Source organism: Dendrobates tinctorius, unplaced genomic scaffold, assembly GCF_039654945.1.
Source record: "Dendrobates tinctorius isolate UK_male_01 unplaced genomic scaffold, ASM3965494v1 ptg000104l, whole genome shotgun sequence".
In the NCBI taxonomy this organism is placed as follows: domain Eukaryota; kingdom Metazoa; phylum Chordata; class Amphibia; order Anura; family Dendrobatidae; genus Dendrobates; species Dendrobates tinctorius.
This window is the reverse complement of record NW_027361772.1, coordinates 19662155-19671869: the sequence shown is the minus strand read 5'-3', so window position 1 is coordinate 19671869 and position 9715 is coordinate 19662155.

The following is a 9715-nucleotide window of genomic DNA, read 5'->3' as shown; positions in this document are numbered from 1 at the left end:
CGACCCGGACACTCGATGGGGACCCTCTCTCCCACACTCCCCCACCCTGTATGCCCGCCAGTCCTCGGGCGAGGGCTTTAGTAGACTCGAGTTAGTCTTTGGAGACGACAGTTCTTGTTGCCATACGAACTGGTCCTGTTCGTAACGTTCAGGGGGTTTGCCAGCTGTTCACCGCTCGTAGCGTCTAAGTTCGACCGGGGTGGGGCTTCCTGGGGTGGAGGATGGTGGTGGGTTGGTCGATTCTGGCAGGCTAACTGGGTCTGCTGCAATGTCATTACTTGGAGGGCCCGCGGATGTGGCTGGGAAGTCCTCTTCGTTATCCAGGTCCCAGACTGTTGACGGGGGGTCGGGGACCTGAGTGATTGGCTCGGATCGCATGGGATCAGTGGACGCACAGGGGCGCAACATATTTCGGTGCACAGTACGAGTGAGAGGTACACCGTCTCTTTCCGATTATATTTCATACACAGGCCCGTCGGGGCTTATCCGGCGCAACACTCGGTACGAGTTCTCGTCCCACCGTGGTTCTAACTTGTTTTGGGGGCATTGATCTAGTACGGGTACCCGATCCCCAGCCTGGAAGTCTATTGGTGAGGGCAGGGCTCCCCCGGGTGTTCTAGATCCTGGAGCTTTGTATGGACGATTTGGTGGAGGGTCTGCAGCCGGTGCCGGTGGTTTCGGACCCACGAGGATACTTCGGTCCAGGGTAGAGGTTCCTCTGGGTTTAACTCCACTTCCGTGATTCCTTTGCCTTCCCGTCCAAACAGCAATGAGTAGGGGGTGTAACCAGTCACCCGGTGCACCCAGTTATTATATACCCACACCAGCTCAGGGACGTATCCAGGCCAGTGGGCCTTTCGGTCGCTCTCCAGGGTACGCAGCATTTGGATTAGTGTCTGATTGAATCGTTTCAGGCTCCATTTCCCTGCGGGTGGTATGGTGTAGTCCGAGACTTATCGATACCATAGAGATGATGTAGTTCTTCCATGACTCTTCCTAGGAAGCACGCTCCTTGGTCCGAATGTATTCGTTGCGGGCAGCCGTACACTTGGATAAAGTTTTTACAAATCGCATAGGCGGCCGACTCCGCTGTCTGGTCTCGGGTGGGGGTGACCACGGCGAACTTGGTGAAATGGTCCACCATAACGAGACAATGTTCGTACCCCTGATAGGCCGGACCTATGGTCAGATAGTCCACCGTGATGAGCTACAGGGGAGCTGATGTTACAATTGTCTGCACCGGGGCTCGTTGCGCGGGAGGTTTAGCGAGCTATGATTCTATGATTCTATGCTTGCACGGGCGGCAGGTTCGGCAAACTTCTTCCACAGCCGCGTGCAAGCGTGGATGGTACACTATCTGCTGCAGCCATTGCAAAGTCTTTTGAGCACCAAAGTGAGCCCCCTTCTCATGGGCTTCCCGAGCCAGTTGGCTGAGATGGGTTCCGGGCACGATTACCTGCCATATTGTAGCCGACGTTGTTCGTGACACGGCTTTTCAATATAAAAGTCCCTTTTTGATGACTAGCTTTTCCCACTGGCGCAGCATCAGCAACATATCCTGGGTCAAAGTCTGTCTCTGTGAGCCAGTGGGCAACTTGCCTGTGGCCACCCATCGGCGCAGGCAGTGGCGGATTAAGTGGACTATGGGCCCGGGGCTGTTCATAAAACCTGGGCCCCTGTACCCCCCTTGCGCTGGTGGCGGCGCTGCACTTGTCCTGGAGCACATGATGGGTAAGCACTTTAGCATGGGATAACGGGGTTGTTCCTCAAATAAATTTCTTACGTTTCTAAAATATTTTGGACTTTCACTCCATTTTTTTGTGTTAACATATAAGTTACACTTAGGCTGTGTGCACACGCTACGGATTAGGTGCGGATTCATCCACGCGGATTTTGTAAAATCCGCAGGTGAAACCGCAGGTCAAAATACCTGCGGTTTTACCTGCGGATGTCAAAAACCACTGCGGAACCGCAGCAAAATCCGCAGTGTGTGCACACAGCCTTACACAGGCTGCCTGCCTGCGGCTGCCTGGCTGCTGTGTGTGTGAGTGTGACTTATGTTGTGAGTGACACTGAGTGGAAGGAAGCTGCCCGCAGGGAGAGCTCAGCAGCTGACTGAGCATGGAGGCAGCCGCATAATGCATTGGAGGGAGCAGCCAGGGAGGCTGGGGAGAGGCAGAGCATGGAGGCAGCCGCATAAATTGCATAATGCATTGGATTGGAGGGAGCAGCCAGGGAGGCTGGGGAGAGGCAGAGCATCCTCCTCCCAAATGGTGACGGTGAGTGACCCACCTGCGCTAGGCGCTAGCCGCTGCCAAAATCTCCTGGGCTGAGCCTGATATACTCTCTCTTCTCTCCTCACTGTGCCTCGGCCGGCCGCCTCCACGCTTCTCTCCCGAGTCCCGGCCACAGCACAGAGAGAGGAGGAATTTCTGCTCCTGCCGTGCTGCGCCGCCCCCACACACGTGCCGCCTGGGACTGCCCGCCCCCCTTCCAAGTTCCTACGCCACTGGGCGGTGGCGGGCGGCTCACACAGATGCCGACCGACCGGATTGGCCCCTGCCCTGGGCCCCCAAAAAACCTTGGGCCCGGGGCGACCGCCCCATCCGCCCCTATTAAGATCCGCCATTGGGCGCAGGAGTCCAATTTCTCTATCTTCCTGTTGCTGCTGAATCCATTTGTCGCGTGGCTGTTCCAGTATTCCTCCTGAGAGCTCCGGATGAGGCGCTTCTTGCGCGTTGACTGTAAGCGCGGCGGTGGTGAGGCAAATGGCATCTCCTCCCCCTCTAATTCGTCGTCTCGATTCCTCCCTGGAGTGGTGTGTCGGATTCTGGAGAGTGCATCGGCGTGCACGTTTTCAGATTCCCGTTTGTAGATGATCTAGTAGTTGAACTTGGCCATCCGAGCCACCCACCGCTGCTCTAGGGCCCCCAGTTTGGCATTCTCCAAATGGGCTAACGGGTTGTTATCAGTTCACACCACGACTTCAGATCCCGCCAGGTACTCTGCGAACCGCTCCGTCATTGCCCACACCACCATGAGGAGCTCGAGCTTAAAGGAGCTGTAATTGTCCGGGTTGCGTTTGGAGTCGTGCAGTGACCGGCTACCATAGGCGATCACTTTCTCCTGGCTGTCCTGCACTCCTAGTCCCTGGAGGCTCCCGTCGGTATGCAGGATGAACGGTTGCGAGAAATCCGCATATGCCAATACCGGGGCGTCCGAGAGTGCAGCTTTGAGATCTTGAAAAGCATCCTCTTGCGATTGCTGCCACTGGATCTTCTGTCCATTCGCCCCGGCTGGAGCCCCCTTCAGCAGGTCCTGCAGGGCTCGGGCTCGACGTGCAAAATTATTCACGAACCGACGATAGTAGCCGGCCAACCCCAGGAAGGCCCGCACGTCTTTCACCGTCTCGGGGGTAGGCCACCCCTGGATGGCAGCAACCTTTTCCAGGGATGGTCTGACACCCTCCGCCGAGACGGTATGCCCCAGATATTCAATCTGGGTGTGGAACAGGTGGCATTTCTGGGGCTTCACCTTTAACCCGTACTTCTGTAGCCGGCTGAGCACCTGCCCCAACCGCTGCAGGTGGTCCTCGAACATAGCAGAATAGATGATAATATTATCCAGGTATATCAACGTGGCTTCAAAGTTGAGGTCTCCTAGACACCGCTCCATCAACCGCTGGAAGATTCCTGGGGCGTTGGCCAGCCCGAACGGCATCCGATTAAACTCGAACAGTCCCATGGGAAGGATAAATGCCGTCTTGGCTCTGTCTTCCTCTGACATCGGCACCTGCCAGTACCCACTGGCCAGGTCTAGAGTTGAAAAGTACGTCGCGTTCCCCAAGGCGGACAGAGATTCTTCTATGCGGGGCAGCGGATACGAATCCTTGTTGGTGCAGGCGTTCATCTTTCGATAGTCCACGCAAAAACACAGAGTGCCATCTTTTTTACGAACCAGGACAATGGGGGCCGCCCAACGGCTCTGGCTTTCTCGTGTGACCCCCTTCCGAAGCATTTGGGCTAAGAGAGTTTTCACTTCCTGTTATAGCTGCGGTGGTATTTGCCGATATCGCACCCGGATGGGGGCCGCTCCTGCCGTAGGGATCCCATATATGATGGCCGTGGTACATCTTAAGTCATCCTCATGACTGGCGAAGACACTGCAATATAGTCCAAGAAGTGTCTCTAACTGGAGGAGTTGGGCTGGCGCTAGGCCGGAAAGTTCGGCCCGCATTCTCTCCAGGATGGCTCGACATTTCTCCTGGGTCGAGGATACGGCAGTCTATTGGGTTTATACTATTACTGCCCAAGGATCTTCGTGCTGCATCTTCAACTGGACCGCAGGGTCCAGCAGCATCTCCTCCAAAGGCCTCACTAGTTTGGCCATTTCGGCCCGGGGCTTCAGGGCGATATCTTGGCCTTCCAGGTTGACACAATGCACCAGTACGGTCCCCTCCCGCACCATGGCCAGGGAGCAGGCTACCAGTATGCCAGGTGCAGGCGCTCCGAGTAACATTGTGCCACCTGCACCTCCATGCCCTCCAGTGGCATTGGGGCGCGGATCGGCAGGGCTACCACCGTCTGCCCTGGAGGAAGCACAAGCGTGGGGGCCGCCAGCGCGATGACCTTGCCCAGCGCTTCACCCTCCTGGCACTCCTGGAGCACTGGCACCTCCCGCACCAACCGCTGGAAGACCTGCCCTTGGGCCATGCGAGAACCCCAGCGGCTCAGAGTCTCTTGTGTGCTCATTGAGGAGGAGGTTGCCGAACTCTTGTAGTATGTTCATACTTAGAGTAACCGGATGTTTGCTGTTTGTGTCTCCCTGGGCCAGGACCACTCCCCGGCGGCCGAGTGATTTGCCGCTTATCGAAATCTGCATCCAGGCTACTCCGACGACAGGAACTGGTAGCTGGTTGGCGGCTACCAACTTTATCACAGTCCCCCACTGAGGTCTCACTGCTTCGGGAATATGCTGCCGAAAATAAGTCTCTGGCATGGTCGTTACTTGCGATCCCGTATCTACTAGGCATCGCACTGCACGTCCTTCGATCTCTGCCCATACCACTGGGCACCGCGCAACCAGGTCTTCGTGCCTTCCTCCACCCTGTGTGATGGGCTCCGGGCGGCGTCTCCACGTCTCAGGGTCCTCTGCTCTTCTTGGCCAGCGGGGCGGGTTTCCCCTGGAACGTGGGCACTCTCGGGCGGAGTGTCCAAATTCTCCACAATCGTAACAGGCGAATGGTCGTGGGGACCGACTTGGGTGAGGGCCGCGATGGGTTATGCCTCCTTTACCCGGCCCCGGCCGACTCCTTGTGGCCGCTTTCTTGGCTTTGGCCAGTTCACCTTTAATACTCTGTATCTCTTGCTTCACCTCTTGTACCCAGTGGGGTTCGCTCAGGGCGCTTACGGATGCTTCGATACTCCGAGCCATCCCCACGGGGACCGTCAACTCTTGCTCCTGTTCCCGAACCCATGCCTCCTTCCCTATTTCTGAAAAGGTCAGATGTGGGTCCACTCGCACCCGCTTCCGCAAAGCCTGTCTTGTCAGGGTGTCTCGTAACCTGGTCACTAATAGGTCACATAATGTTACGTCCACGGTCCCCACGCCGACTCCATCCTTCCTTTCAATGGCTAAAAACAGTTCCTGCAAAACATTCATATACTGGGTCACTGTTTCCCCCTCTTTCTGCATGCGTCCAAACATCTGGGTTCTCAGTTCCCCCACATCGGTCGGGTACCCATTGGTCTCTTCTAAGATCTGTAGCACACTGACGAAGGTGTTTCGCTGCTCCCGGGGCCTCAACATTACGGTATCCTGGGCTTCCCCGTCCAACAACATCAGGGCCACTTCTGCCTCTAGGTCAGGGGTAAGTGGATGCATCCTAAATAACCCACGCATTCGCTCCGTCCAGTTCACAGCATAGTATTGCTGCCGGAGAACCTGGGTATATTGCTTAGCATAGCCCCCAAAGAAATGCTGGGCCGGGGGACCTCGTTGTCCGTGCTCGGAGACTGCATCCTGCCGACTACGCCAAATGTGGTACTTGCAGGTACGCAGGATGCAGTGACGAGTCGCGAGACGGTTTGGTGCTTTTTATAATAACGTTTATAGGCCTCTAGGTAACTATCCTCAGTCACAGCCTGAACAACAAAAAGGGGTAACAAGGGTTGCCCTCGCAGGGGCTCTAGACAAGCAAACACAAACGGGGTAGAACACGACTACGTCATGCAATAGCCGGTCAATATAGGGCCGTGGTATGGTCGACTACGGGTCCTTAATTATATAGTCAACTTAGCCGTCCAGACATCCCTCGCCGTTCGGGATGGTGGTCTTTCGGCGTAGCAGTCGCTGGGCCCAGTTGCTGAAGCGTTGACAAAGTCACTGGAGCACCACAGGCCCCGGTGGGGTCCTTGGACGGATGGACCGCAGCCCCCCGGACTGGGGCAAGCGGCAGCGATGTGGGGTGGCGAGGGGCAGGCCACCTGCGCAGCTAAAAGCTGCGACGGGGAATCCGCTGCAAGCAGAAGCTCGGCCCCTGCTGCGGACCGGAGCGGGACAGTGGTGGCCGCCGACGGCACTGGACTTGCCGCAACTACGGGTGAGGGCAGAGCGTCTGTGGGTGGCGGGAGACAGGCCGAAGCCGCGGGCAGGAGCGAGGCGGCAGCGGCCGCTGGGGTCCGCGGGCAGGCCGCAGCCGCGGGCAGGAACGAGGCGGCAATGGCCGCTGGTGACCACGGGCAGGCCGCAGCCGCGGGCAGGAGGAAGGTGGCAGCGGCCGCTGGTCGTCGCGGGGCAGTGGTTCTCGGACGGTCGTCTCAGCGCCGTTCCACTGATGTCCAGGGGAAGTATCTCTCCTGTCTCTGGCCTCCTTCCTGGCTCGGGTGAGTCGCTCTGGCTCTCAGTCACTCCCACGATCTCCTGCTTCTTCTGTCTCATTCTGCGACTCACTGTGACTCGCGTTCCCTGCCCCTTTTATATTGGCTTCTCCCCCAGTCCACCTGTCAGTCTCCACGGTCCGTCCCTGAACTCTGTCCCCCGGAACCCAGGTGACGGTCCCCTTGGTTCCGACCCGGACACTCGATGGGGACCCTCTCTCCCACAGTGGGATAGGACATTTGTGTGGAGGTTGGAAAGTGATTGTCAATGGTGCTTGAAAGCCAAGGAACGATAGAAGGAAAAATGTCTGTGCAGCAAGCCCTGAAGAGCTGAGTCAAGTTGTTTTTTATAGTAATCAGACATTATACAGTGGCATACAGAAGGTGATATGGGGATTGATTAATAAGTTATGTATGTTCCTCCTCTTCGGGGACCCTGCACAGCTGAACTGGCTGCACATGTGGTATGTAGTCCGCCCAAGGGCCCTGGTATAGTGGCATTATGTGGCAACTGTATGACTGCATAATTGATCATACACGGAATAAGTGACAGTTTACCTATGTTTTTGAGGCTTTACAAGGATTTCTAATGGCCAAAATACCACCTTGTCACGCCTGTAACTCACACGCCGTCCTACTCACTGCAGTCACCGCTCTACTCCTCGTGTCAGGCTGTCTCGCTGAGTTACCTCTTGCAGCACTCCTACAAATTCCTACTGTTGCCTCCTGGCTATAGGGAGGAGCTGCCAGTCTCTGCAGGAATTTGATATTGCTGTGCTCTGCCGAGTTTAGATTCCCTGGCCGATCTGCTGCCATCAGGGGATATATTAGGCAGCACCTCCTTCCACTGTTTGCCTTAATTTAGGCTGCTAGCTGCCATCCATCCCTAGTGTTCTGTCTAGTGCATGTTTGTATCAACTTTCTTGTTACCGACTTGGCTTGTATACCCGTTCAGACTGACCTCAACTTTGTATTCTGACCCTGTGTTGCATGTCCTGACCTCGGTCTGTCTGACTACGTCCCTGCCTGTGCCCTGTACACCAAGTATCTGTGCCTTGACCCGTTGGTCAACTGTATCAGGTCCGGTCACTACTCTGGAGTGGAAATTGATGACTACCCTTCAGCCCAAGTCTAACCTCACCATCAGATGCTCTAGTGAAGACCAGGTAGCCACTTAATCACGCCCCTCCAGGGTAAGGCCCACCAGTGGCACAGTAGGTTCACATCCACCACCATCACATCCCAAAAATGCCTCAATACTTTAGCAATCTACCAGTATTAGTTGGATGTGATCTCACAGAGAGTACTATTCCAAGGCACCTTTTCCTATAGGACCCCTGTGCAACTGCTCATGTGGCACGTTTCCCCACCGCACCCCTAGAATGGGTCAGTGGCTCATTAGGAACCTTTCCTTTAGGGTGAATAGGATCAATCCCTGTGGCTTCTGATGATACTGGTGCAGGAGATCATTTCCTTTCCAGGCAGATGAAAGGGGTTCATGTTCTATGACCATTAATAAGGGGTCTTTCTTCTGCCAGACGACAATACTGCCTTATTCTCAGAACCTCAAAAGCAGGAATAGCCATTGGTGTCAATTTCCCTTTCTCTGCACACAAGACTTTCCCGCTGTTCAGAGGAAATGGAAAGTATGTCACTCTGACATCGACACTTCTTTTTTCCTAACTCCTACATTACAATGGCACAAAAAGTGCAAACCATAAAAGTGCTGGAGCCAATGTCGTGTCACTGGGGTTTAGACGGATTCAATTATATGATCACATTGGTAGAAAAATAGGAGCTGCATGCCATTCTCCCAGGCACTGTCTTGCCTCATGCGGTCCCTAAATTACTTGGGGAAGATCGTAGAGCCAATTCATCAAGGAATTGATGGCAGTTTTTCTGAGTTAATCTTCTTGAAATGTTGGAAACTTTTTGTGAAACACAAAGTTGTGCAAAAAATTATCGACTTTCGGCATTTGGCAAGGGTCATGGCCAAGTGTGCACAACAAAGTCATCAAAATTCATGCCACAAAAGTGGAGTAAATTACCAAAAATAAGTGCGCCAGCCCCTGATTGGTGTACATTTTTTACAATGGCGCACAGCAGCTGAAAGACGTGCCAAATTAATTTAGTGATGCCCACCTATCAAATAATTTGGCAAGTCTTCCTCCAGCACACATCATCAAGACTGACGTACACTTGCCACTCTTGATGGATCGAGGCCTATATGCATTATTTATATAGGCTCGGTATTCTCTATTTATGTGGGCCTTGTGCGGTGTTGTTTTTGTACTGCGTGACATTTTTATTTACCCCCCACATGGCACAATCACAAAACACATTTATGGAAAGTGGTGGTGGGTTGGTTGGTGAAAGTAGAGATGAGGAATTCGATTCTCAGGACCCTGGTCCAACTTCCACATCAGTATTCCCAGGCCGCCAGAAAGGAGCCCAGCAAACCGCTTGCACCTCGGCTCCACTTTTGATTAGTTGGCGTGTCACAACATCTTACGTGCAACATGCCACAATAATAATATCACGCCAGGCTAGCTAATCAAAAGAGGAGTTTAATATGCCAGCTGGTAAGAGGGGGGTTGGCAGGTCTCCTGTCCGTCACCCACAGAATACTGTTGCGGATGGAGGAAATCGCAGTCTTGCGAATTGCAAAGTGAAAGTGCTCTAGGTCAGGCACACAGAAGAGTTAGAATTCCATTTTCATTTTCTTCTATGAACCCCTCCCCCACATTGTATGGCGTTATAAAAATAAACTCGCCCTTTGGACGGCTATTACTCATGTGATCTGTTGTTCAAAGGTGAATTACAAGAAACCTGAGCCC